Source organism: Hylobates moloch, unplaced genomic scaffold (assembly GCF_009828535.3).
Source record: "Hylobates moloch isolate HMO894 unplaced genomic scaffold, HMol_V3 SCAFFOLD_6, whole genome shotgun sequence".
NCBI classification, from domain to species: domain Eukaryota; kingdom Metazoa; phylum Chordata; class Mammalia; order Primates; family Hylobatidae; genus Hylobates; species Hylobates moloch.
In genome coordinates this window covers 1,145,202-1,172,462 of record NW_026652281.1, presented here as the reverse complement: position 1 = coordinate 1,172,462, position 27,261 = coordinate 1,145,202, and the positions used below count along the sequence as shown (strand labels likewise).

Below are 27,261 nucleotides of genomic sequence, written 5' to 3'. Positions count from 1 at the left end.
AATGGGACCCAGATGTCCGGGGCCTGTTCTCCCCGTGGCCACACACAAAGGAAGCACATTCCTCGCCCAGCTGCTGGACCTGCGCTGCCAACAGCAACTCCCTGAGCGCCCTGGGGGAGGCGGCCCTGCCATCTGGGCCGCCCGCTGCCGGGGCGGGGTGAGGGTGGGGTGTGGCTGCCAGCCGGGGCAGGGGTGGAGGGAAGAAGGGGCGCTGTCCTCGCCCAGCACCGGCCCTGGCACCCTGGGAGTCCTGGGTGTGGCCGGTCCCTTCTCTTGTCCCCATGCCCCCAAGCCACCAAGGGAGGCAGCTGACCTGCAGACAGGCAAGCTTCCGCTTGAGGATCTGTGTGCTGGGGGTGCCGCCAGGAGGAGGCGTGGGTGTGGGGTAGGGAGGAGATGGGGCTGGCGGGGGAGGAGATGGGGCTGGGGGGGCCTATGGGTGGGTCGGGGGGTGGCCTCCTGCCCTGGGTCTGCCTATCTGACTGAGTTCTCCAGTCTGACCTCAACTCAGAGGAGAGACAGCTCCTTCAGGAGCTCCACAGGCAGCACGGAGCATGGAGAGGGGAGTGTGGAGGGGGGAGCGTGGAGGGGGGAGTGTGGAGGGAGGAGCGTGGAGGGAGGAGCGCAGAGAACAAGCAGACACGTGGGCTGGACACAGCGTGGGCGGGGGCCCTGGTGGGCTGTGTGGCTGGTCACCTGGGTCAGAACCTTGCCCTCTCTGGGCCACTCCCTGCCACCTTCCCCTCAAGAGCATCACGGTGCCCTCTATCCATCAGGTGTGTGTGCGTGTGTGCATGCGTGTGTGTACGTGGGTGCATGGGTATGTATTCATGGGTGTCCATGGGTGCATGTGTGCATGGGTGTGTATCCGTGTATATGTGTGCACTCACGTATACATGTGGATGTGTGTGTGCATGTGTATTCATGCATGTGTGTATTGTGTGTGCATGGGTGTGTGTCCGTGTAAGTGTGTGCACTCACTTGTACATGTGGGTGTGTGTGTGCATGGGTGTGTGTCCGTGTAAGTGTGTGCACTCACTTGTACGTGTGTGTGCATGTGTATTCATGTGTGTGCATGTGTCAGTGTATGTGTGTGCACTCATGTGTACACGTGGGTGTATGTGTGCCTGTGTATTCATGTGTGTGTATTCATGCGAGTGCATGGGTGTGTGTCGGTGTGTGCACTCGTGTACATGGGGTATGTGTGCGTGTGTATTCATACGTGTGTGTATTCATGTGTGTGCATGGGTGTGTGTCCGTGTGTGTGTGCACTCACATGTACATGTTGGCGTATGTGTGCGTGTGTATTCCTGTGCGTATTCGTGGGGTGGGTGTTCGCGTGTGCATGTTGTCTAATAAGGGCTGTGTGACCTCAGGGATGGCCGCAGAACATTCCGGCCTGAGTGAGAGGTGGTCTGATCTGCAGACAGAGCTTCTCTGTAAGGAAGAAGGGCGGCCCCTGGGGAGAGGTGGGTGGGCTGGGCGGGGAAGGGGGTTGGGGGGGCTCCTTTGCCTTCCCTCCTTGCCTTCCAGTCTTATTTTATGCCACATCCTTGTTTTATTTTTAAAAATGCCTCTTGGCCACTGGCATAGGCCCCTCCTCGCTGCAGCCCCTGGGGGTGAAGACGTGACTGCTAGGTGGAGGAGGGGCCCACAGAGAGGAGGTCAGGGTCGCGAACGTCATATTGGTTACTAGACAGGCGTGGAGGGGCCAACAGAGGGGAGGGCAGGGTCGCGAACGTTGTATCGGTTACTAGACAGGCGCAGAAGCACGGATTCTTCTAGAAAAGGAGGGCTGCTTGGGAGGCTGAGGCAGGAGATTCGCTTGAACCAGGGAGGCAGGGGTTGTAGTGAGCCGAGATCCTGCCACTGCACTCCAGCCTGGGCGACACAGCGAGACTCCATCTCAAAAAAAAGGAAAAAAAGAAAAAGGAAAAAGGAGGAGAACTGGTGGAATCTGAGATGATTGGCTGTCGGCTGACCCCAGGCCCGGGCTGCAGGTGTGAGTTAGCTGGCCCTGCCCTCGGCACAGCCACGTGCCTGGACTTAGGTGTGGAGCAGAAGGTCCCACAGACAGCCCCAGACACAAGCGGAGCAGAGAACCTCACAGGAAGAGGCTGCACCTGGTTCTGAAGGCTGCGGAACCGGCACCGTGGGAGAAAGGTGCCACCGTGGGAGGGGAGGGCCTGCCCCAGGGAGGGCACAGAGGCTGGGATGCCAGGGCCAGGCAGGCCGCACAGCCCTGGGAACAAGATCCTCCCACGTGCAGGGCCTGCAGGGCCCAGTGGTGGGGGCTGCAGGGAAGGCTCAGCTGTCTGGAGGGTCTGGAAACCCCTGGAAACCTGAGGCCTCTGTTAGGATTTTCCACCAATGAGGCGCCAGGGGAGGCTAAACCCGTTCCCAAAGTGTCATCGCTGTTTAAAAAAATGTGCGAATTGGCTGCAAATCACCTTGAACTCTGCAGAGGGCGGCTGCCAAGTTTAAAGTCACGCCACTGCCCCTGTGGACGCTAAGGAATAATTAGGGTCTGGCGGCTCAGGGTGCCCCTGCGTCGTCGAGAATGTTTCCCCTGAAGTGCCAGAATGTTCTCCCAGCAACCCCCAGCAGCGTCATGAGTGTGACATGTGATGTGCGCACGGATGACACACGCATGCAGAGTGTGGGTGCGGAGAAGAGTGTGGGTGCGGAGAAGAGTGTGGGCGCGGAGGAGTGTGGGTGCGGAGGAGAGTGTGGGTGCAGAGTGTGGGTGCAGACGAGAGTGGGTGTGGAGGAAAGTGCGGGTGCAGAGGAGAGTGTGGGTGCGGAGAATGTGGGTGTGGAGGAGAGTGCGGGCGCGGAGGAGAGTGCGGGCGCGGAGGAGAATGTGGGTATGGAGAGTGTGGGTGCAGACGAGAGCGCGGGGCCACCAAGCCCTTGGTCCCTCACGGGTGTGCGGCGGGACCCCAGGAGATGGTGCAGGTGAAACCCACAAATCCTAGCAGCCCAGACAGCGCTTTAGAAGTGGCCTCCCTGGAGTGGAAGAGGGGACAGCCTGGGCTGGCTTCGCCCTGGGGCTTCCCGCCACGTCCTGTGAGTGGAAGTGGCCCATGTGGAGAGACGGCGTGGCCTCCCTGGTGCTGACTGCAGGAAGCCCCTGGGACCCCAGGACCCTGGGCCAGGGATGTCTACGGCTTTTCTCTCTCACCCTCACCCAAATGCAAACACGCGCACAAATGGCCCTTTCGCTTCTCAGTTTTTTGACACTGAGGCCCCGACCTGGGCCCTCCCTGATCCCTGCAGGCCGGGGGTGAAGGGAGGCCTGGGAGACAACCCCACCATGGCCTGGGCGCTGTCCTCTTGCCCTGGGCCCCCTGCCTTCGCAGTGTGGGCTGTGGCTGCCCCTGGGACCAGCTGCATCACATCGAGGACCCAGCCCACAGCCGTGGGGAGGCCTTCGCCACTCTCACCTCCCAGACAGGGTGGGGCTCCCGCCCCTCCAGAGGCTGTACAGCTACTGGCACAGGCCTTGAACTCCAAGCGTGCGGCCCACCGACCTCCTCAAAATCTGTGAGCCCCACACAGGAAGGCTGGGTGGCCTCCAATGCCTCCAGGAGTGAGGGTGGAGCAGAGCTATGCCCAGGCCAGAGCCCCCAGCCCAGAACATTCTGTCTTCCTGCCCTAAGAACTTTCGAAATGTCCCAGAAGTTCCATGGCAGGTCACCCACATGGCCCAGCCCGGCCTCCCACAGCAGGGGGTGCCGAGAACCTTGGGGCCATATGGCCTCCAGGGTTGGTGCCGAGAGAGGTCGGAGCTGCAGGCTCACCGGGTCATCCCTGCAAAAAAGTAGAGGTTCCTCTTCAAAGACTTTCCTCCCCGTCTAATCAGGAATAAATAGTAACTTCTCTTAGAAGCAAAATTTATTGAAAGACCTGTACTAACATTCTTAAATATCTGCTAGCCATAATAAAGAAATCAATGTACTTTATGTTCTAAGCTCCCACAATTTAGCCTAAGTATCTGCCCTGGCATGCTTATACTGGTCCAAGCAAGCATTAGGTCACAGCCTGTTCCTCTTCCTTATTTGAAGGTGTTTTTACCTTTCTCAGCATTCCACAAGTTACTTCCTCCTTCCTTTGTTCTCCTCTGCCTTTGCCTCTTTTAAAAAGTTCTAAGTTGCTAACCAATCGGGACAAATACAGAACGTGAGGTCCCGTTCCAGCCAATGGAAACCGGACACAGCGGTAGGGTGGACGCGTCAGGTTATAAATGACCCTGGTCTCCTTTATTTGGTGCACTCTTATGGCAAAACTGCTGGTGAGTGTACCCTTTCTGCAGAAAGTAAAAACGGCCTTGCTGAGAGAATTAAGTTTACGTTCAAGTGCTATTTCTTTGCAGCACCAGGGAACAAGCATTCTATTTCTAAATAAACATTCCTAACATCAGCGTGGCCCCAGGCGCTGTCCCCATGGCCCAGTATTCACTCAGCCTTACAGGTAAGAAGCTCAGTGCCCAAGGCCATGATCACAAAGGCAAAACCCACTCGAATTCTCCAAACTGCATGCGTGGTGCACGGCAAGCGCGGGTGTTCCCTCCCACCCAGAGCAGCCTCTCTGCCGAGTCCCCAGGCGGGACCCCAGTTACTTCTGAGCACCTGCAATGTTTACTCTAAAAAGTAAGACAAGGATGGTGCCTACAAGTGGAACTGTTGGAAAGTCAGCTTTGCTCCACGTAGTCCGTGGACGCCGTTTCAATGCAGGTCTGGAGGCCGCGTCAGACCCCGCCCCACGCTGCAATTCCTGGGCCTCGGTTCCCTCATCTGCACAAAGAGGCCAGTGATAACATCTCCCTGGAGAGTTACCTTGGGAAGCAGCATGAGAATTAATGAGAATTAAAGCGAGTTGCAAGGGCAGGCATACAGCAAGTGCTCAATTAGTGCCAGTCTGTAAACCAGCAGCTTCCTCAGGGCCCTGCTCAAGGATTCATCACGCTCCCTGGGGTGGGCGTTCCTGCCTCCCTCCTTCCCGAGATGGTGAAAGGGTCAGGCGGTGTGCGCCCGAGGCCTGCAGTCCTCCCATACCAGGGACGCGCAGGTCAGCTGACCAATGAAGCTTATGCCACAGTGGAATGTTCTAGGCCCATGCACTGACAGTCGCGGGAGCTCCACCTGGCTGCCAAGTACTTGAAAGGAAGCCCTATGAGGGGAGAACTGAATTTTACATTTTATCTTTTTTTTTTTTTTTTGAGGTGGAGTCTCGCTCCGTCACCCAGGCTGAAGTGCAGAGGCATGATCTTGGCTCACTGCAACCTCTGCCTCTCAGGTTCAAGTGATTCTTGTGCCTCAGCCTCCCAAGTAGCTGGGGTTACAGGCGCCCACCACCATACCCGGCCTTTTTTTTTTTTTTTTTTTTTTTTAATACAGACTGGGTTTCACCATGTTGGCCAGGCTGGTCTCAAACTCCTGACCTCAAGTGATCTGCCCACCTCGGCTTCTCAAAGGGCTGGGATTACAGGCGTGAGCCACTGCCCCTGGCCAGGAATATTTCATCTTAATTAATTTAAATTCCAACGGCCACAGGTGGTGCGTGGTGACAGAGTGGCAGGAGGCCCCACCACGCAATGCCAAAGGCACCAAAAGTGCAGGTGGACGAGGGCAGCCTCTGCCTCCCCTTGGGGGCAGCCACACCTGCCTGCTCCCGGATTCTGCCAGGAGGACTGGGTCCCCAGCCCTTCCTTGCCCTGCCTGCTTGCCAGCCCCAGCTGGGTGGTCTTCCTCCAGCCAGGCCCACCTGAAGCTGCCTCCCGCCCTCCTGGAGGCCAAGCCCCGGCCAGGGGGCTACATTAAACAGCAGGGCCAGACTCACTGAGGAGGCGTCTTGGAGAGCAGGGGGACTGGTGTCTCCACAACCTGGAACAACACATCCTTTCTCTGAATTTAAGGAAAACAGGCTGCTCTGGAGGCAAACCTTTTAAACAGATGTTTCCTCTTGGCGGAACCTCCCTGCTCCACCCCCACCCTGGGCCTTCCCCCAGGCAGGGCCTGCCCGACTCTCACAGGGCGGAGGCCTGGGGCAGGGGAGACCAAGTGATTTCAATTCTTTTTAGGAAGGGGGAGGAAAATGTTTTTAAAAACGTGTTTTACAAGCCTGCCTTTCCCATTGTTGATGTAAACAGGTAAATTGTTTCCTGCCTCAATTAAAAACATCTGCCACATAAATGAATACCAATTAACTCATCCTGTTTTTAATTACTCTGTTAATTACACGCAGGCAGCAGAAAGGATGGTGGGGGAGCAGGGAAGCCGAGCTGATCCTCCGTGCCACGCCGCCCCACCCCAGCTTGGCAGGATCGGAAATGTGTCTGGCTGGTGACGGATGGGGTGGCAGGGAGGTGGTGGCACGCCGCCAGCCGGGATTTCCCCATCCAGGGCGGTGAGTGGGCCCCTCTTCCCGGGATATCCCTGGGTGGGGGTCCAGCCCCTGCCCCTCTCCTGCCCTCCCTCTCTGTCTGCAGCCCCCTGCTCACTTCTTGGGCCACATTTTGCTGGGGGAGGGAGGGAGGGAGGGAGGGGCGGTGCGGGGGAGGCCTGGATTTTGTCCAGGAAGCTCTGCCTTAAGGCTGGGGTGGTAGGAGAATACAGTCACCCTAAACAGGACCCCTGGGAATTAGGATCGTGTCAGCTGCCATTTCCTGAGCCGTACATCCGAGGTGCCGGGGGACTTGTGGCTGCAGCTCCCTCATTTGAAGCTGCTTCCTCGGGGGCACCTGGGACACCCCCCATATGCACCATAGCCTTTCTGGTAATGACACAGTTACTCATTCGCTTGCTTCAGTAAGTGTCTACCTGGGGAATGGGGACGCCTCACCCCATCTTACCCAGACCTCTCTGCGCGGCGCATTTTGACTCCCAGTTCACACGTCAAAGCTGAGGCCCACACAGGCAACTGCCTGTCCAAGGTTAAATCACTGGGACAGGCCAGGGTGAGCCGTGAGCCCCGGACTCTGATTTCAGGGCTGATGTCGATGCCACCAAACGTGTCGCGGCCAGGACATCCCGGGAGCTGGGTTCAGCGGCTGAAGCCCGCCTGCTCCACACTTTGGGTGGGGGTGCTCCCGATGTAAGGCATCTTGAGGGTCTTCACCCAAGAGGGTGACCCATGCCTCCCTGGAAAGCAGTCCCCACAGAAACTGACCCTGTTCTTACCCTAGGTTTCTGCAGTCTAAGGATGCGGAGGTGGCCAGAGCTGGCTGGGCTCTCAGAGCCAGTCTAGCCAGAGTAAAAGTCCTGTCCAGCAGCAGGGCCTAGGGCCCTCCACGAGAAGGCTGCTGCTGCTTTAGCAGGATTGAGGGGGCCGAGTGCTGCGGTGCACTCACCATGTCTGCCCTGGGCACCAGAGTGGGTGCTGTGGGAAGGGGCTGTATGGGCTGGAGCATTAGATCCTGTCTGCCGTTTGCAGCACAGAGGAGAGAGGACCTGAGTCCCAGGGCCTGGCCATGCTGGTGCCCGGGGCAGACATTCTGCAAGCAGTCTGCCTCTCCTACCCCACGCCAGGGCTATGCTTGAGGCCTTCCCGAGGGCGGGTCAAGAATGCACCAATGCCCAGGACAGCGGCCAACCCACGCCTGTTCCTGGGCAAATCCCTCCTACAGGCCGGGTCCCAGCTTGGCAGCTGTTGGAGGGTGGCGGACGGCCCCTTCCTGGAATCCCATCCCGACCTCGGGGACAGCGACGCCAACTTTCCCGTAGCACAGGCTTTGCCCCTGCGTGGTTTCACGTGGCCAACAAAATACTAACTCATTTAACCTTGGCAGCCCCCCCCACCCAGGAGGCTGTTCTGTTACATAATAATGATGAAAACATAAACCTCTCACTCTTCCCACTGTACAGATGGGGCAGCAAAGGCCCAGAGAGGAAGGAACTGCTCAAGGTGCACAGCGGACGGACAGAGCTGGGACCCGACCAGCTCTCTACACAGGCCCCCAGGGCCTTCACCTAGCGCACCCCAGCTGCCTGGCTCCCACCAGGTCCCTCCAAATACCCCACCGTCTCCCCAATTTGCCAAATGTGGAGGGAGAGACGCGGAGGAGTTTGTGATGTGCTGAGATGGCACAGCAGGTTGGCGAGATGGGGGCACAGCTTTTGGGTTTGAAGTCAGCGTCCACTGGTGTGGGCGAGTCCCCTGGCCTTGCTGGGCCTCACTGTTCTCCCTGTGAAACGGGGGGACCCGCACCCCCTCCTCATCGCACAGAGGAGGTGAGGATTCGGTGCTTCCGCCTCCTGCCCCCTGCCTGCCTCCTTTTCCAGGGAGCCCACCAGGCTGAGCTCTTGCTAGTCGCCTTGAGGTTTCCTGAGCTGCCAGGGACTTGCACAGAGACCTCAGGCTGAGCGGGGGCCCGTCAGACCTTTGGCTGCCCACATTACCTGCCATATCCACTGCCACCAGAAGGGCTGTGTGCGGCCTTTGAGACAATTTGAGCAACAAACGCACTTACTGCTGTGTGAGCTGAGGAGCAGCTGAGCCGTGAAGGGGCAGCTGGGGGGCAGCTGAGCCGTGAAGGGGCAGCTGGGGGGCAGCTGAGCCGTGAAGGGGCAGCTGGGGGGCAGCTGAGTCGTGAAGGGGCTGCAGGCTCTGCACAGCTCAGTCCTGGTGCGCAGCACGGCTTGGGGAGGGGGGCCAAGCTGTGCATCCTCCACAACCCGGCTCACACATCTGTCGCTCCTGCTGTCAGGGTGGGAAGGCCCTCACACGGAGGTCGGCTTTGGAATGCAGGATCTGGGCTCCTGGGCTGGATGCCGGCACCTTCCAGGTTGGGGAGGCTCTGGAAAAGACCAGAATGCCGAACCCACCCCCAAGCACTGTCCTCTCTCAAAGGTGGGGCCGGGGGAGGAGCCCAGTCAAGGGTGGGAGGCCAGGCTCACTGGCCGGGACTTTGAAGCACACATCACCACAGTGCAAAGACCAGGAAGCCCTGCGGATCTCACGCTGAGGGTGCACAGCGACCCAGCCATGGTTATAGCAAAGACCCCGGGTGGAGGTGGGGGTGTGGTCAGGCAAGGTCACAGCAACCCAGCCAGGGCTAAAGCAAGGAGCCAGGGTGCAAGGGCCATGCCTGCTGGGCTAAAGCAAGGACTGCCGCGGTGGGGGCGGGGCACGTGGTGGTCATGTCTACCCTGGAGGGGCTACACCTGCTGGGCTGAGTCCCAGTGAGCCTGAGTGAAGATCTGCCCTCTCTGGGCCTCACCTTCCTCGCTATTCCCTGGGAGCTGCAATGGCTGTGCTGACGTGGGGCACACTGTGTGCCTTGAGGACCGCCCCAGTGGCCCTGCACAAGCTCCCCCGTGGCCCTGCCTCCCTGGGGCCGCCAACCACGAGGAGACTAGACTCTGCTGAGACCAAAGGGTAGGGACCTGGGGTCCAGGAAGGTGGCGGAGAACGAGGCTCTTGGGGGCGATGGTCGGGATGGCCTTGGAGAGGGGTCCAGCAATGGGCAGACACAGGCCACGGGGAGAAGAGCGGGTGCAGGGCCCAGTGGTGGCTGCGGGGGCCACCAGGGCAGCTCTCGGTGCCGTGCCGTGGGGCCTCGAAGCAACCGGATGCAGGGAGTGGTCCCTGCAAGGGGGCACAGGACAAGCCTTGTGGCTCCCAGAGGCAGAGGCCCCATGGCCGGGAGCATGAGGTCACTCTCGTCAGACAGCCTCTGCTGCCCAGATGCGGCTGGTCTCACCCACTGCCCCAGCTGGCAGGACGCGGCGGGGACAGCCAGGCACTGGGGGCCAAGCAGGTGCAGGAAACCACCTGTTGAATTTAGACCCAACCAGGGGCCGTGATGGCGAGTCCTGCCCACAGCTTCGGGCTGATGGAGGCCGCTGCCACCGCCTCCCACCTCACTGAGTGCTTTCTCCACCAAGGCCACAGAGCCACACTCCCCGCCACCAAGTGTGGGTGCAGACAGTGAAAACAGGGACGGCCCTGAAGAAATTACAAGCCACTGGTCACCGTGGCCAAGCCCAGGGCTTGCTGTGTCTGTGAGGGATCTCAGCTCTGCAACAGCCCATGGGGGAGGCAGCGGAGCGGACAGGGACCCCCCTGGAGTCACACAGCAACAGCCTCGTCTTGGATACCGAGCTCCCTGACCCTGGGGCAGCCGGCCATGTCCACAGTGGGCAGAGGGCCGGGTTCCAGCCCTGCCCCGATTGGTCCTCTCCCAGCTCCCGGCCTTGGGAAGGTGCCAGGCAGGCAGATGGGCTGGGCTCGGGCACGGTGCAGCCACAGCCGTGGTGGCAGCTGCTCGGGGGAGACCCATGAGGGGCTGGCTCTGCTGCTCCCTCCTGAGCGGAGCCTTCCGGGTACCCTGACTCATCCACCAAGCGCTCTCACGAAGCCTCCAGGAGATCTGCGGGGGGCCGGGGGGTGCTGCTGAGTCAAAACAGCCCCCAGGGAATTTTCTGCAGGGGAGGGAGGCCCTTCCTGTGCCTGGCAGCCAGACACCTGCTCCGAGTGCCCCGTGCGGCTCTCATCCCAGCAGGAGGACGACTCTGAGGGTGGCAAGCGGGACAAGCGGTCACTTTGCAGTGGCAGACACAGGCTCAGAGAGGCTCCAGACCTGCCTGAGGCCACCTGGATGGCTCTGAATGCTGCTTCTCCCTCCAGGGCACCAGGGTAACCGGACGCTTCTAGTTTCTTCAGGGACCATCCCTCAGCTTTCACTGTCTGCCCGACTGCCCGCCGGGAGCCCCTGCGTGTGTGGAGTCTGGCAATGTGCTTTCCTGGGGGCTCAGAGCTGCCCCTGCACCCTGGACTCCCAGCTCCCCGGCGACGGGCTTTTCCAGGCTGCAGCATAGGGAGCTCCAGTCACCAAGGACATGGGTGGCACTATGGAGTCGGTGCCATCCTCTCTATGCCAGAGGCCATGTGAACGTTTTTACGATGATTTTTAAAAGAGAGGGGCCGGGCGCGGTGGCTCACGCTTGTAATCCCAGGGGGAATCGAGATCCGGAGATCGATCCGAGTGACCCCGTTCCCAATAAACAAAACTGGGGAGAGGAGACCTGTCATAGAGAGGCCGAGAAGGACCAGTATTAGAAGGACAACGCTGTCCTCTCTCCCACAGGCCGCAGCCTTGAACTGGCACCACCTCTTCTGCCCCCTGGAAGGTCAGCTCCGTGAGACCAGGGAGGCCCCCATGAATTGTGCAGGGAGCACTTGGTGGGCGCTGGGCGGTCTCACTTTCCCCGCCTGTGAAAGGGGGTTAATCCCACTGTGGTGGGGCCAGTGAGCTAATTTCCAGCAGGGCAGAGCAGAGCCGCCGCTGGGGGTACAACTGGCTTCTGGGGCCGGGCTGCCACCTCCAAGAGCCTAACCTTGTTCCCAGAGGCGAGGAGTGAATCTGGGCTCCGTGCAGGGGGTTCCAGCACCTAAAAGGTGTGACAAATTCCTCCTCCAATGTCCCCTGGACAAACCTCCTCCATCCACCACTGAAGGCCCCCCAAGCGCTCCCAGGGACCTGGCGTGCTGTGGGCTGGGGGGCGACTGTCCCAGCCTCGTCTCCGAACTGTCGGTGTCTGCTGCGGTTTTCAGGAGTCGAGGTTGAGCCACCTCTCTTTCCATCTCTCCTGCTCGGGGTCAGTCGCCAGGCCGAGTCTCAGGGCTGTGACATGGAGGTTTGTCATGCGTCACACCAGGTGGCCCTGGGTCAGCCAACGAGCTTTGTGTCAGGAGAGCGTGGGTGAGCGCCGCCGCCACTGCACGGCTGCAGGGAGGCCCGAGGGCAGGATCTTCCCGAGGGACAAGCTGGCCACAGCCCTGTGTGTGCCAGGGTGGGGCCTATTGAGCCTGTTTCCTCGGCTCAATAAGACGGGACGGAGGCGTTCACGGCGGGGGTTGCTGGGAATTCCTCCTCTGGATTGGGCTGGGGCCTCAGGGCACGGTGGGCTCCCAGGAGCTCACAAGGCCTTCTGTGCCTGTCCCTTGTGCCCCACCTCAAAGCGAGGTCCTTGCAGCAGCAGGGCAGCCCCGTCCCACCCCGTCCGGCCCCCGCCACCTCCCTGCCCTCATCTCCTTTCTCTGAGACAAGGCTCCTCACTGGTCCTGGAGGTGGCGGCACACTCCTGCCTCGGGCCTGGCACGTGTGGTCCTTCCCTCCTCCTGCAGCTAGGTTCCACATCCCTTTACCAGAGAAGCCAGCATCAACCCCCACGGCCCTTGGTGGGGCAACACCATCGCTGCTCCCTTCCTTCACTTCTGTCTCTCCCAGACGGAGCAGCAGCCCCGGGCGTACAGCAGGCACCAAACACCATGGCTGCTCCCTTCCTTCACTTCTGTCTCTCCCAGATGGAGCAGCAGCCCCGGGCGTATAGCAGGCACCAATCACTATTTGTCGAGGGAATGAACGGGCACCGCCTAACGAGTTGGGTCAGATGGAGGCGTGGCTCAGAGATGTCAGTGTGAAGGCCAGGTCGACGTGACAAGCCGGGTCCCGCCCTGCCCTCGGGTGCATGGACTTCCCTAGGCAGCACTGATGCCCCCACGGAGGTGAGGCTGCTGGGCCCCGTCTGTGGGGAGAGGCAGCTGGAAACTGGGGGCCCCAGCTCCTCCTGGAGCCAGATCTTGACCCCACACCCAGCCTGTTATCCGGGTGTCTGAATCCTGCCGGGGTGGAGAAGCGGCTGGGGAAGGGGTGGGTCCACCTGTTCTCCTCCAGGGACCTCCCTGAAACCCTTCGTGAGGTCAGAGCTGGGCACCCAGGGGGACAGCGACCTTGGCCACGGGGGCCACGCCAGCCAGGTACCAGCCTGGCATGCAGCCTGCAGGTGATAATTTCCGGGTTGCTCTGGGGCTAGGCGGCAGCTGTAGGGGGTTCAGCTGACACAGAGGGAGCCTGGGAAGCCAGCACTGCCTGGGGTGATCCCCCTTCCACCTCCTCCTCCCCAGGCCCCGGAGGCCCAGCTGGCCGTACCCTACCTGGGGAGCCAATCCCTGCTAGGCCGCCTGTGCTGACACCCTGGAGCCAACACTGACCCAACACAGGTCAGCCACCCTTCCCACCTGCTCCCTCAGGAGGTGGGATCTGGTTCCCTCCCCCTGGGCTGCACAGGCCACGATGGAAAGGCTCCTCGTGACACTCTGCGGTCAGCTCAGAAAAGCCGTAGATGCCGACACAGGCAAGCCTGCCCAGTGTGGGGCGTTCTCTGAAGTGGGAGCCACAGGAAGGGCCTCGTGAAGGCCTCTGTCCACAGGCAGCGACTCCCGGCACCCACCGCTGCTGACCAAGCCCCTGGCGCCCCCAAGCTGAGCCTTTGAACCCCAGCAGGGAAGGCCACCTGGCTAAGACCCTGGCCACCACAGGGCCATCACCGTCCCACGGGGCTCTGTTCCGACCCCTGGCCCGAGGGTCGCTGAGTACCACCAGGGTTGCCTCACGCCTCTGAGTTTGGGGCAGTCTGTTCGGCAGCACTGGGGCCCGGGCAGCTTCTTGCCTGGCGTGTGGCACAGCTGTCCTTGGAGGGGGCATTTCTGGGATCCTGTGGTTTAGGGGACGCTCCCCCACTCCCTGGCCTTGGGGGCCGATGACCAGGTGGAGCGGGCCCGGTCTGTGAGGCAGTCACAACACCAGGTCACTCCAAGCTGCCTCTGTGGCCACAACGTCCAGCTGCCCCCACACAGACGAGACCCATGATCAAGCCCTAGGGCTGGAAAGCGGACACAGAGGATGTATTTGTTTGTGGAATCAAATACGACGGCAGCTTGCAGGCAGCCCAGCCGCTGTGCAAACAACCCTCTTCCAGCACCCAGTGAGGGTGTCCCTGAAGCAGCCGGCGACCCTGGGCACTGTCACCTGCCAGGTGGGGTGTTGGGGACCGTCTCTCAAGCAAGACAGGGTGCCTGTGTACTGAGTGCCTCCTGTGTCAGGTGCAGGTGCAGACAGACAAAAGTCCTGCCCCAAGGAGCTGACCTGGGATGGGAGCCCAGGAATACGGTGCAAACGTCCAAGACCCACGGCCGAGGCTGGGGGTGCAAACATACAAGACCCAGCAAACGCACAAGACCCAGCAAACGCACAAGACCGAGGCTGGGAGGTGTGGTGGTTGGGAGAGGCACAGGTGGGTGAGTGGACGGCCACTGAAAAGGTGACATCTGAGCAAGGCCTGAAGGAGGGAAGCCGGGAGCCACGCAGCCGTCGGGGGAGAACATTCCAGGCACTGGGGCCAGCAGCACAAAGGCCCTGAACTGCAGCCAGCCAGGCGAGGTGGGCAGCAGCAAGGCAGAGCAGAGTGGGTGGTAGAAGGGAGGGGAGTTTGTGTGGTCTTAGAGGCCGCACAAGGACCTCAGCTCCATCCCTGGAGAGCTGTGACTGGCCTTTAATGGGTTCCATCTGGATGCCAAGTGCAAAATAGACCTGGGATGGGGGGCAGGATAGAAGCAAAGAAACCAGGTACAGAATCTGACACAAGTCACGTGGTCAGAGAGCAGGTGCTGGAGAGATCCCATAATTGTGGAATCAAACATGACAGCAGCTTGCAGGCAGCCTGGCCGCCGCTGTGCAAACAACCCAGGGCGTCCCTGAACCAGCCCGTGACCTCAGGCAAAGGCATCCATCACCGGGGCCAGCACACCATCACCTGTGAGAGGTGTGGTGAGGGCTGCTCCCACGGGCCTGCGGGAGGACCCGGTGACAGCAAGGCCAAGCCCCCTGCCCACCAGGACGGTGGCTTTTCTTGATAACTTATCCCTTGAAACCCCGTGGACAATTAAACCCAGAGTTACCAGGTGAGCCAGGGATTCTACTCCTAGGAATCCAACCAAGAGAAAAGAAGACATTCGTCCACGCAAAAGCTACCCATACCCACAGCTGCATCATCCACGCAAAAGCTACCCATACCCACAGCTGCATCGTCCACGCAAAGGTACCCATACCCACAGCTGCATCGTCCACGCAAAGGTACCCATACCCACAGCTGCATGGTCCAACATAACCACAATGGGGGCAACAACCCCCGCATCCATCAACAGACACACAAAACGTGGTCTTTCTGCACAGTGCAGTGCAACTCAGCCACAGGGAAGGAGGCGCCCACTAGGCTCCAGTGCGGGGAGCCACGAAGGCCCCGAGCTGACAAAGCCAGACGCAAGGGCCACACGTGGCCCCATCCCTTTCATCCGAGGTGTCCAGAACAGGCAAGTTCACAGAGATGTGGGAGGGGGTGCAGACTGGGGGCTGGGGGTGGAGGAGTGAGGAGATGGGGGAAGGGGCAGACTGGGGGCTGGGGGCGGAGGAGTGAGTGGCAGTGGGAGTGGGGTTTCCTTTTGGGGTGATGAGAATGGGAGCTAGCTGGCGGCGGGGGGTTGCGTTGCATTGTGAGTGCACTAAATGCTACTGAAGTTACACTGTACGATACTTAAAATGATAAATATTATGTGTATTTTCCCACAATTAAAACAACAGCGGGGAGCCTGAGACAGGCAGCTCATGACCTATTAACCTCCCCCTGCCAGGGACCCATCCACCAGCTCACAGCCCAGGAGTGATGAGTGGAGCCAGGCCACCTCTTCCCTGACTTTGGGGACCTCAAATGTGAGAGGGGCTCAGCCTCCCTCCCAGGGGCCCTGCTCCTGTCAACTGGGGCCGACCTGCAGGCAGGTAGTGGGAGGCACTGCTGTGACCCCAGCCCTGGCTCTGAGGGCCTGGCTGTGCTGGAAACCAGGAAGGTGGAGGCCAGGCCCTGAAGGCTGGTGGCTGGAGTGGGGCCTGAGCGACCTTCTTGCTGCAAACACCCCCCTTCCAGAGACACAGGCACACCCTCAAGGGTGGGAGGCACCCACAAGGGCCGGTCTGTGGCAAGTGACCTTTCCAACCCGAAGGTCTCCTGGGCAGAAGCCCCTCCACGTGCCAAGGATGAGGCAGAGGTGGAGAAGGGCTGTGGGCCGGCCCCGTGGATGAGGCAGAGGTGGAGAAGGGCTGTGGGCCGGCCCCGCGGATGAGGCAGAGGTGGAGAAGGGCTGTGGGCCGGCCCCGCGGATGAGGCAGAGGTGGAGAAGGGCCATGGGCCGGCCCCGCGGATGAGGCAGAGGTGGAGAAGGGCCATGGGCCGGCCCCGTGGATGAGGCAGAGGTGGAGAAGGGCCGTGGGCCGGCCCCGCGGATGAGGCAGAGGTGGAGAAGGGCCGTGGGCCGGCCCCGCGGATGAGGCAGAGGTGGAGAAGGGCCGTGGGCCGGCCCCGTGGATGAGGCAGAGGTGGAGAAGGGCTGTGGGCCGGCCCCGTGGTGCAGAGTGAGCAGGTGCTGGGGACACTGGCCTGCAGCTCAGGCCTCTGCTTATCCCTCCGGTCACCCCAGTCCTGGGGCAGCATGGTCCCTGGCTCTGGGCAGCTTTGGTTGGATGTAGGTGCTGTGGTCCCCAGTGAGCCCTAGTGTCACGGCTCATGCTTTATAAAAGCTCTCATGGGATCACAGCGCAGAGGGGATGGGAAAGAGGGTTTGGGAAGGGTAAGCACTTCGCCGAGGCACTTATTGTTTGTGGAACATTCTCTGAGGCTGGCTGTGGGGGTCCCCTGTGAGTCTGGACAGCCAGGTCATAGGTCATGCTTCCTCCTGGCCCGGTTTTCACACCGTGGTACCCCACACGCATGCACACGTGTGCACACCATCACACACTCAGACTTTACACACATGCACCTGCATGTGCGCCCCGGCAATGGCACCCGACGTGACCTCGGGGCTGGTGTCGTCATGGAGACAGCCTGCCAGGTGGCCCCTCACACGGTCCCCACTTCCCCATCCCGGCAAACAAGCAGAGCACACTTCCAGGAAAGAAGCCGCCGTGGCGTTGGACTCAATGACCATAAAACAGCCTTTTAGGCTGGGTGCAGTGGCTCACGCCTACAATCCTGGCACTTCAGGAGGCTGAGGCAGGAGGATCGTTTGAGCCCAGGAGCTTGAGACAGCCTGGGCAATGTAGCAAGACCCCATCGCTACCAAAAAAGTTAAAAATTAAAGAAACAATTAGCTGGGCATGGTGGTGAACACCTGTAGTCCCAGCTACTCTGTAGGCTGAAGGGGGAGGATCGCTTGAACCCAGGAGGTTAAGGCAGCAGTGAGCCATGATCGCACCACTGCACTCCAGCCTGAGCGACAGAGGGAGACCCCGGACTCTAAGGAAAGGGAAAAAAGAGGCCGAGCACGGTGGCTCACGCCTGTCATTCCAGCACTTTGGGAGGCTGAGGCGGGTGGATCACCTGAGGTCAGGAGTTTGAGACCAGCCTGGCCAACATGGCAAACCCCCGTCTCTAATTAAAAAAAAAAAAAAAAAAAAAAAAAGCCAGGTGCAGTGGTGTGCGGCTGTAATCCCAGCTACTCGGGAGGCTGACGCAGGAGAATCACTTGAACCCAGGAGGCAGAGGTTGCTGTGAGCTGAGATTGCGCCACTGCACTCCAGCCTGGGTAACAGAGTGAGATTCTGTCTGGGGGGAAAAAAGAAAGAAAGAAAAGAAAAATGGCCTCTTGGGCCAGGTCCTGGGAGCTCGAGGCAGGTGATGGCATGGAGCCAGGACCTGGAGACGTCACTTCTAATGGAAGTCCACACGCCCAGAGACAGGCCAGGCCCTCAGTGTGCAAGCCACCAGCCTCGTCTCCTTTCCATAAAGGCTTTGCCCTGTGGTCGCAGCCCTACCTGCTGCACCTCCATTTGCCTCACTGGTCAACTCCTGGGGGCTGCTTTGCACTCCCCCAGGGTAGGGTCCCAGACTACACGCCTCACAATGCCACACGTCTGCACGCCTCTGCACACATCACATGCCTCTATACGCCTCACAGTGCCACACGTCTGCATCCCCACAGCCATAGTGGCCACTTCATGCCATACGTGTGTGACTTGGTGAAATCCCTGTCCCTCTGCTCTGTGCAGCGCGGCAGCAGCAAGCACAACACGGGCACAAGGAGGACAGAGGTGAGACCCCAGTGAGCCAAGGTGCACGCTGCCCCCACAAGAGCTTAAATCAAATACCTCAGTCACTTAAAAACAGTGGATGTCGAAAATAATGAGTTTTGGACACACTGGGTGAAGTAAGATCATATATTATAAACATCAATTTTGCTCGGTCTTCTCCCTTTTTCGCCGTGGCCACGAGACAGTCTGAAATGATCCACACCTCTTCCCTGGCACGCCGAAGCTCCCTTGGGAGAGGCCGCCCCTCGGCACACGGAGGCACAGGCGAGAAGGGCTGCCCCACGGTGGCTGCTCAGGTCACAGGAGAGGCCGACTCGGGCCCAAAGGGGAGGCTCCGTGCACATTCCCGAACACTCTGCTCCCAGGTCCCCTGTGGGATGGTTTGCGCTTCTGGGCATGAACAGTGCTGGACCCTGATGGAGCAGCTGGGCCGCAGAGGCACAGTGGGGACACGGCAGCCAGCAGGGCCACACAGAGAGGGTCTCAGCCACACACCTGGCCCGCACCATTGGGGGGCAACAGGCGAGGCTCCGTCTTCCCTGTGCACAGTGTGCGGTGCTGAGCAACCCCCGCAAGGGACAGATGGGGACACGGAGGCCCAGAGGAGCGGAGATAAGTCTGGCCTCGCTGCCTGCCTGTTCTTGCTGTTGGCAGGACCTGGTAAGGGAGGCAGAGACGCCGCGAAAGAGGCATGAAGGGCCGTTCCCTGCCCTCTTCCACCCCCGAAGTTCAGAACGACGCATTCTTTAAGGGAGCTGAAGGCCACGTGGTGGAGCTGCAAGCCGCCATCAGGTACAAGGATACGTGGAGTCCAACACCCAAGGCCCCTTTTCCGTCCACTCGGCCACAGGGATACGTGGAGCCCAGCACCCAAGGCCCGTTCCGTCCACTCGGCCACAGGGATACGTGGAGTCCAGCACCCAAGGCCCCTGTTCTGTCCACTCAGGCAGAGCCACAGCCCAGAGACCCAACGCTGCCCCTGGTCAGGGGCAGTCCTGCATTCTGATGTGTCTGGCGCAGGAGAGGCTGCGTGGAAGGGCCCCGTGTCCACTGCGCTCTGAGTACAGGCTGGGCTGGATTAGGCTGTGGAGCCCCTGGGTGGTGGCCAAGGCAAGGGGAGGGGCCCGACGATCCCCAGGCCTGGTGAGAGCCCCCCACCACCTGCGTGGGGACCCTGGTGGTGCAGAAATACCTGGGCTCTGGATGGCCCGAGTCAGGTGGCCTCGGCTCCCAAGTGGGAATTCTGCCTCTGACGGGGAGAAACTCAAGTGCGACTGATCTTACCCTGTTTCCCCTCTGTAAATGGGTCTACAGGTGGCTGGTGCACACGGGGCCCCAGGGCTTGGCCCCAAGCTTGCAGGCTGTCCTCCCGTAGGTAGAACAGGCACAGGGCCTGCGGTCTGGGCTGTGCAGGAGTCTGACCATCGAGGTGGTCTCTCTGGACCACCCCATTTTGCAAACGTGCAGGCAGTGAGCTTCTGTTCGGGGGCCTGCAGAGAAGGGGGCCTGGGTGCAGAGCTGCCTTCATGCCGCATCCACCACTGAGCCTCAGGACACCACCGGGTGTCCCCCCAGAAAGGGGACGAGGCTGTTGGTCCCAGCCCATACACACACAGACCTTTCCCAGCTCATCACAGCCCGACGGGGTAGATGCCTTTGTGACTGCATTTTGCGTTTGAGACCCGAGAGACAGATGGGAATATTTGCTGTAGGTCACGCAGCTGCTGGGAGGTGAGTCGAATCCAGGTGGGGGCTCCAAGAAGCCGAGGGGCTGCCCATCCCCCTCCCTGCTGCCTTCGGGAACAGTGCAGGGGGCTGCAGTCACCCCTGGCTCTGGTGGGGAGCCCCTCCACACCTGTAAGAGGGTCTCACTGCAGGTGGAGCTGCTTCCCCTGCTGGCTTGACGGCACCCTGACTTTCCCGGGTACTCAGGGAGGTCGGGTACACTGGGCGGGGACTTCCTCATGAGTTCCATCTGTGACCTGGGGCCACCAGGGTGCGCAGGAGCCCTCCTGACTGCCCCGGGTGTTTCCTGGGCGTTTCCCAGGCATCTCCCATCCTGGTCGCTGCCAGGTCCCACCTGCTGCCTCCCCAGTGTGGACTTTCCTCTGCTGAGTAAACAGAAGACTGCCCTGGTGCCCAGACTTCCTCCCCAAATCTCTTCCTGCCACGTCCACCACGACCCCAGCCTCAGGGGCAGCCGAGCATCCACCGCAACCCCAGCCTCAGGGGCAGCCGAGGAGGCTCTGAGCTGCCCAGACCTGACAGGGGGCAGAACCAGCCCTGGGTGGCTGAGCGGGCGAGAAATGCAGAGGCAGCCGGCCGAGAGCAGCACAGGGTGAGCTGCCGGCTGGGCTGCTGGTGCCTTGGCTCCGGGAGACATCTTCCTTATTACGGCCAAATTCATCTTTGTTTTCCTTCCCACTGACATCTGGCTCTCAGTGAGGTCCCATGAATTACAAAAAGCAGAAAAGTCTGAACTTCTGTTTTATTGCCACAGGAAACTCACTGCCACAGCACAGGCGGAAAGCCGGATCCCAGCGGGTCCTGAGTCCCCAGCTCCCACCCTCGGGGCAAGCTGCGAGCTCAGAAGTGGGGACTGGGGAGCGGTTCTCACTCTCCTCGTCGTCAGTTTCCAGCCCAACTGCCAGGTCTCCGCCTGAGCCTTTTCCACTGATGCTACAAGAGCGGCTTCCACTCCAGGAAGTTTTTTCCAGACAAGCAAAGCCCTTGCCTGCATTTGCTCTTGGCTAAGGCGGCCCTCCCAGGCCTGCCCGGTGGACTGTTTCCCGCAGCGCAGCCTGGGCTCCGCTGAAAGGAGGGTCCCGGCCTGGGGAACTGCAGAAGCAGAACCAGGCCTTCTCACTCTGCCCAGGAAAATCCGAGGGTGGAGAATAAAACCCCCAGGAAAGGATCTGGGGTGTGGTTCACTGACGCAGGCATTCCCAGGGAGACTAAGCCACGAGGTGGACGAACAGCGTGGTGTCCACCCAACCTGGCCCAGACCCTGACACCAGGGATGGTGCCGCTGTCGTGAGCCTCCCTCTGAGCTGCCCTCAAGCGGCCTGCACCTCCCTAGCCAGTACCCCAACAGTTGTGTTTCCACCCCCTCCTGCCACTGCGAGGCAGCGGGTCCCAGCCCACGGTGTGCACTGGACTCTGCAGGTGCCCGGCCCACTCCCTGCCGTCCCCACGCTGGCCCTCCCGTGTCAGAACTCAGTGGGAAGTTCCAGGGGCCTGACCACCCCGGATGTGTTACAAGCAGAGCCCTGTGGTACCCGCCCGCGTCGGGCTCCTGAGCTGCGAGCTGGGAACCTCTGTGGGCCTCAGCTTCCCGGTCTGGAAAGTGGGACAGCAGTGGTGACTTCAGGGCTGCCGTGAGGATCCAATGCAGGGCCTGGGTGCCTCTCATGCATGTGACTCTGCCCCCGCCTGGTATGGAGTAGGTGTTCGATCAATACTTGCCCCGGGAATGAGCACTGGAGTACAGGCACTTTTTGTCCTGTAAGTGAAGTGGTGGCAAAGCCACCCTCTGGCATTGACAAATTGTAGAGTTTGGGTCCCTCCCATCCCCAGGGGCTTGGGGCCAGCCTGGGAGGTGACATCGGTTGCCTGGACGTGGATTTCTACGAACAGTGGATGCTGTGTCTGTGTTAATAGCCGGGCAATGTTCCAGTGGCTTCTGGAGGGTCTTTAGCAACAACGACCCCCCTCCCCTGCACAGCAGGGCAGGAAGCAGAGATGGGGCTGGCCAGAGGTGCAGGACTAGAGCAGCTGGGATGAGGCTGGCCTTGGGGCTCCATGATCCAGGCAGGGCAGAGGTCAAGTTCTCCCACCAGTGCCCTGACCCCAGATGGGCCCCAGGGCCTGTATCCAGGTGAGGGCTTTTGCACCTACAGTGCTAACCCCGAGTCATGACCGAGCCCTCAGCCACCAGATCCCCCAGCCCCTTGGGGGTGCTCACGTGCTCTAAGAATGTCGCCTGGCAGGCTGGGGATGAGGACTGACGGCACAGGCAAAGGAACGCCCGGGCAGGGCTGGACAGGGACTGGGCGGGGCTGGACAGGGGCCTGGAGACACTCGCTGCAGCCCGCCGTCAGACTGGCTCCCTGCATGACCTGTGGAGTGACTGTACCTCTCCCGGCGTCGGAGACCGGGAACGCTCCACGGCCCTCGTGGGTGTTACAGGGACGCGACAGTGCGTGTAAGCCCCAGTGCTGTTGTAGGCTATAAGACCCACCCAGGAAGGCTCCATGACCCTGTGGGCAGGAGAGACAGGCCACAGGCAGGCAGTGCAGCAAGCGCGGGCCGGGAGAGCAACCCCACGGAGACGCCAGTGCCTTCACCTAACAAGGCCCTGCTGCTCCCTCCATGCTGGGTCTGAACACCCGTGTGGCACACACAGCACTGGGGCATGCTGAACTTGTTTCTCGTTCCTCCCTGCCTGGGAAGGAAATTCAGATCCACTTAATTCAACCACCATCCTTCCACCCTGGCACTGTGGGAGGCTGAGGATGAATCAGAAAACCCCAAAGTCAACCTGCTAACGGTGCAGCAGGGGAGGGGGAGGCCAGCGGAGAGCCCCAAGATGGTTCCAGAAGCTGGCAGGGAAATGCCTCACCCACCTCACACCCTCCCTGCCACCCCAGATGCGGCAGCGGCGAGGCCCGGCCCTCCCCGGTGCAGCCCTGAGGGCTGGGATCTTGGGGATTAGTGACCCAGCCTGCTGGCAGCATCTCCAGATCCTCGCGTAGAGAGAAAAATTAATTTCTTCCAGTCATGCAGAAATGAAAATATGTGGAGCCAAACCAGAGAGATTTCCTGGAGGTGGTAACTGAATTACGCGGATAGCGGGCGGCAGGGGAAGAGCTCGGGGGGGGGGGGGCTCGGGCGGCTGGCGTGTGGCTTTGCAGCCCCAGAGGGTTCTGGAAGGAGATGTCTGGGGAAAGCCCTCCCACTCACCAGCCCTGGCTTCACAGGTGGTGACAGCACGGCCCCAGCACCACGAACCACTCATGTGAACTTCCCTTGTCCCCTGTCACTAGAGGATGCCAGCACATCCCAGGAGAGATGGAGCCTGCCGGAAGACCGATCCTGATGCCATACTCTTCCCTCCCTGAGCCCCAATCTCGGGTGGAGGCCACATCTGTTCCTCCTGCTCTGGGCGCTTCTTCCTTTCTGTTTCCGTTTCACTGTGGAAGAGTGGCCGCTTGCCCAGCAGGACGGTCCCAAATAGCATGGCTTTTCCAGGCACGGTGCTGTCGGCCACACAGAACAGGACCCTCCCGGTGGCTCCAGCTTGCACAGCATCCGCCTGTCTGCCTGTCTGGCCCCCGTGGAAGTTTCTGACTCCCAACGCCCAGACTGGAGCGGGCCGAAGGACACAGCCCGACCCCAGAGGCACACAGAGCCAGCCCTCCACGGACGAACTTGCCCAGGAACTGTAGGCTGGACCTTCCTGCCTCCTCCCCTGCCGGGAAAGGGATGCCAGGGGCAGGTGAGGATCGGACGCGCTCAGGCCCAGCCCTCACCCCTTCAGGTCTGGGGGACACAGTGGAGTCCCAGCCTCAAGAAGTTTCCCCAACCTCTCGGCAACTTGAGGAGCAATGCCAGGCACCGAATAACCGGCCCCCGCCCCTTATCCCCGGCCGACCCGTCCTCCGAGGTGGCTGCCCTGGGAACCTCCTGTTCCTGGTCCAGGAGAGGAAACGCACACCCGGGCCGGACGCATAGAAGCCGCACCCTGGCCGGGACTACAAGCCTGACAGCTACCGACAAACCCCCACCCACAGGAGCAGGCGATGTGCTCTCTTTTCAAGGGAAAGGTTTTTCTTCCTGGGCCCTGGAATGGGCCTGAAGTCGGCCGGCCTCAGCCCACAGGGTGAAGGAGGGGTGGGCACAGCCCGGCCGCGGCCCCAGCACACACAGGGCGCGCGCAGGGGCGGGGGAGCGCCAGTCCCGCAGTGTGTTCGGAGCCCAGCGGCTCTGAGTCGCCGCCACCAGCCTGGCCGCCTTCTGCTCCACGTAAGTGAAGTCAGCCGTCTAGGGCTGCGTTTCCAGCCATCTGTCCCTCCACAGAGGCTCACACCTCCCTCCCCGCTGTTCCCATAGCCTGGCTCGGGGCCTGCCCAACACAGATGGACGCTTCCCAAAGGCTGTGCGCGCCATCGCTGCCACCCGGCTGTGCCGAGGCCCGCGGCCGTCAGGACCCCAGAGACCGCAAGCCAGGCAGGGTCCAGGCCCCCAGCGCGGACCACCTTTAGCCTGCGGGGCAGCGCCCGGGACCCGGGCAGGAGAGGGAGGGACTGGAGGGAGCTCTGGACTCTCCTCCCCAGCCCGGCCGCCCGCACCTCTGCCACTCCCAGGGCCGCCCTCGGCCTCCCCACTCCCGGGTCTCCGTCACGCGGGCCGCGGGGCCTTTGTTAGGAAAACCGGGCGGCCCCAGGGGAGCCCGCGAGACTCCCAGCGCCCGGGCGCGTCGTTCCCCCCGAAGTTTCGCCGCAGCCCCCGCAGGTCAGGCTCCGCTCAAGGGGGGCTGCGCTCAGCCCGGATGGGTGGGCGCTGGGCGGGCTGGCTCCACCCTGCCGTGGGCACCAACTTTGAAAACGGCCCGTGCGCTCCGCGCGGCTGCGCCGCAGATCCGGGAACGGCAGCCGCGGGCGGAGTCGGGGGAGAGCGGCGGCGGCGCGCGGGGAGGACACGGCACTTACGGTCGGGGGTTCCGGGGGATCCACGGGGCGGCGGACGGCGCACACTCGCGACTCGGTCCGGGAGTCGCTGCTCCTTCCAGCTTGGTCCCCGCCTCCACGACTCAGGGGCGGCTGCGCGCTGTCTTCTGGCGCCGCACCGGGCTCAGGAGCGCGGCGGGGCTGGGGCGCGCGGGGCGGCCTCCTGGGCCATGCCGGGGACTCGGCTCCGGCCACCCCGCGCGGGAACAAAGCGCGCACCCCGCCCCGGGCGGTCTCCGGCCTCCGCGGCCCGCGCCAGGTCCAGCCGCCGCGCCTGTGGCTCCAACGCCGCGCGCTCGCCCGAGAGTCTCACGGGGCCCCGCGGCCCCCGCCCCGCGCGCTCCGCCTCCGCCTCCTGCCCCCCGCCGCCGCCGCTGCGCCACCTGCCTCCCGCCCGGCGCCCATCGCGCTCAGCTCCGCCCCGGGGCGCCAGCCTGGAGAGGGGCTCCCCGCCGCCGAGAGCCGCCCCCAACGCCTCCGCCACCGGGGCGCGCCCTAAGAACTGGCCGTGGGGGCCGGGGCTGTACCGAGCGCCGGGCGCGGGGAGGGGGGCGAGGGGCGCGGGGAGGGGGGCGAGGGGCGCGCAGCCTCCTGCGGGGGGCGGCGCGGGGGAGCGCAGGCGGGGGCGCGCGAAGAGGTTGAGGGGCGCGGCTCTTGGGGGCGGCCCCCGCCTGCGCCCACCCTCTCCCCCTTCGCAGGCCGCGCACACCCACCTCGCAGCAGTCGGCGGCCGCGGGCCTCGCAGCTTTAGAGCCGCGGCTTCTGGCGGCCGCGCAGGAGGCTGAACGGGGGTTGGGGGGTGTGGGGAGGTGGGGAGTTGCGGGGGAAGTCGCTTCTTCGGCCGCCGCCGCCCCCTCCGCCCCCCGCCCCACGCTCGCCCCCCGCCCCACGCTCGTCCCCCGCCCCACGCTCGCCCCCCGCACGGCGCCCGGCCCGGCCTGGGGCCACCTCCGTGCGTGGCCGGCAGGGGTCGCGCTCCCCCCGCTCAGCCTCCCGGGCGGGTCCGATGCGAAGCCCTCGCTCCCCGCTGGTCCCGGGGTCAGGTCATTTGCATATCCTTTGCATTCATTTGCATATCGTGCGTTTCGTGTCCGCCTGCAGAAACGCCCCGAGCCGCTGCTCTGGCCTCTCCGCACTTTCTCTGCGGGCAGGCCCCCTCCCCCGCCCGCTTTGCCTTTCTCTAAAGTACTTTGTGGCGTATCTGGTGCATTTGCCTGCTTAGTACATTTTAGTAAAATTGGCGCCTTTTCCCTGTTTCCTGCCCCAACTCACACGTGCTCTTATTTCTTAGACACAAACGGGGCTGGGGGGTCCCAGGGGTCACCATTAGGAGACACAAGAGGCCAGACCTTCAGAGCAGCAGGGCCTTGGTTTGCCTCTCATTTCGCATAAATTTTGCATGTGAAGGTCCGAGGTCCCCAATATAAAAATATAGCAACGTGCGAAACATGGCCCAGTCCAGCTTTGTGCCGCGGCCTTTTTCCTCCACCCCTCGTCCCTCTCATGGACTTGCCTCTGCCCACTTGAGCTGGCAGAGGAAGGGGACAGAAACCCACAACGGGGGCTCCGTGAGGGGGAGGACAGCACCACCCCCCCTGCAGCCCCTCGGCAGCGGCAGCGGTCTGGTCAGCTGGGTCACTAACCGCAGTGTGGCCCAGCCAGTTCCTCCAGCTCCTGGCTGTGGGAAGTGCTGTCTAAAGCCCGCCAGACAACGTGAAAATTGTGACACAAACGCCAAGCACCTTAATTCTCCTGGTTTTCAGACTGCGCTTAACATGGTGTTTGCCCACGTGGCTCAGCCCAGTCCTTGTGGAATGGAGGAGGGGTTCTGAGCCCACCCCACAGAACAGTGTGAGTCTCCATGTGTTGGGTGTGTTGCCTAAGGTTACCGATTTTATGCTCGAAATTTATCCATCCTGGCTCCCTGGCTTCATGGACTCTGAGGCACAGTGGATTTTAAGATGCACCATTATTTTATGTGCCACTAAGAAAGGAAAACATTCTGCCGGTGGTAATCCTAAAACGCCCCCAGGTTTCAGAGATTTTACAAAGCAACATCAACGTGGGAGTGGGGGCAGGTGGGAGAATTCAGCAGCGAACCACCCTGAAGTCAGTCAGGTTCTGAGCTCAACAATGCCTGCGGCAGCTCTGGCTTCCCACAGGGCCCGGGAGCAGAAGCTGGCCTGGACCTGGGCCGGAAGCCCTCACCCAGCACCAGCGGCACATCCGTGGTCTCGGTTCTCTGGACCGCAGGCTTCGGATGTTAATTGACCAGTTGCAACGTCTCTGACTTACACAGGGTGCATACAACCATTTGAGGAGTGACAGACCTGAAGGCACCGAAGATACCACTGCAGCCATCAGACACCACAACCCAGGCGCTGCACCTGCCCCACCACAGCCCCTCCTCCCTACTCCTCCGTACTCAGGAGAACCGCGGTGGCATGGTAGAGAAGGAAGGGATATCGCAGGCAGGAGGGCTTCCTTTTGTGCTGTGAGTGGGTCAGCCTGACGCCTAGCCCAGTGGTCACAGGGTGGTCAGATGGTCCTGGCAGTAGCCAGCACAAAGCTGGGCACCGTCTCTGCATTTCCCCCTGTGCTGTGCGGATGCTC

At 61.6% G+C, this 27,261-nt stretch overlaps 1 protein-coding gene across 3 annotated transcripts in view; it reads right to left on the bottom strand.

Annotated features, from left to right (window-relative positions):
• The window catches only part of CBFA2T3 (CBFA2/RUNX1 partner transcriptional co-repressor 3), a 66,752-nt gene extending 40,325 nt beyond the window's left edge, over positions 1 to 26,427 (bottom strand). Inside the window, exon 1 of one of the 3 annotated variants that reach the window (XM_058440358.1) lies at positions 26,391 to 26,427. The gene's annotated coding sequence lies outside the window, so the exon portion shown is untranslated. Of the gene's footprint in view, positions 1 to 5,766; positions 5,798 to 24,630; positions 25,002 to 26,390 lie in introns of those variants that run through there. The other 2 variants (XM_032156186.2, XM_058440359.1) reach the window with 2 other exon arrangements.
• Positions 26,428 to 27,261: the final 834 nt, after the last annotated feature.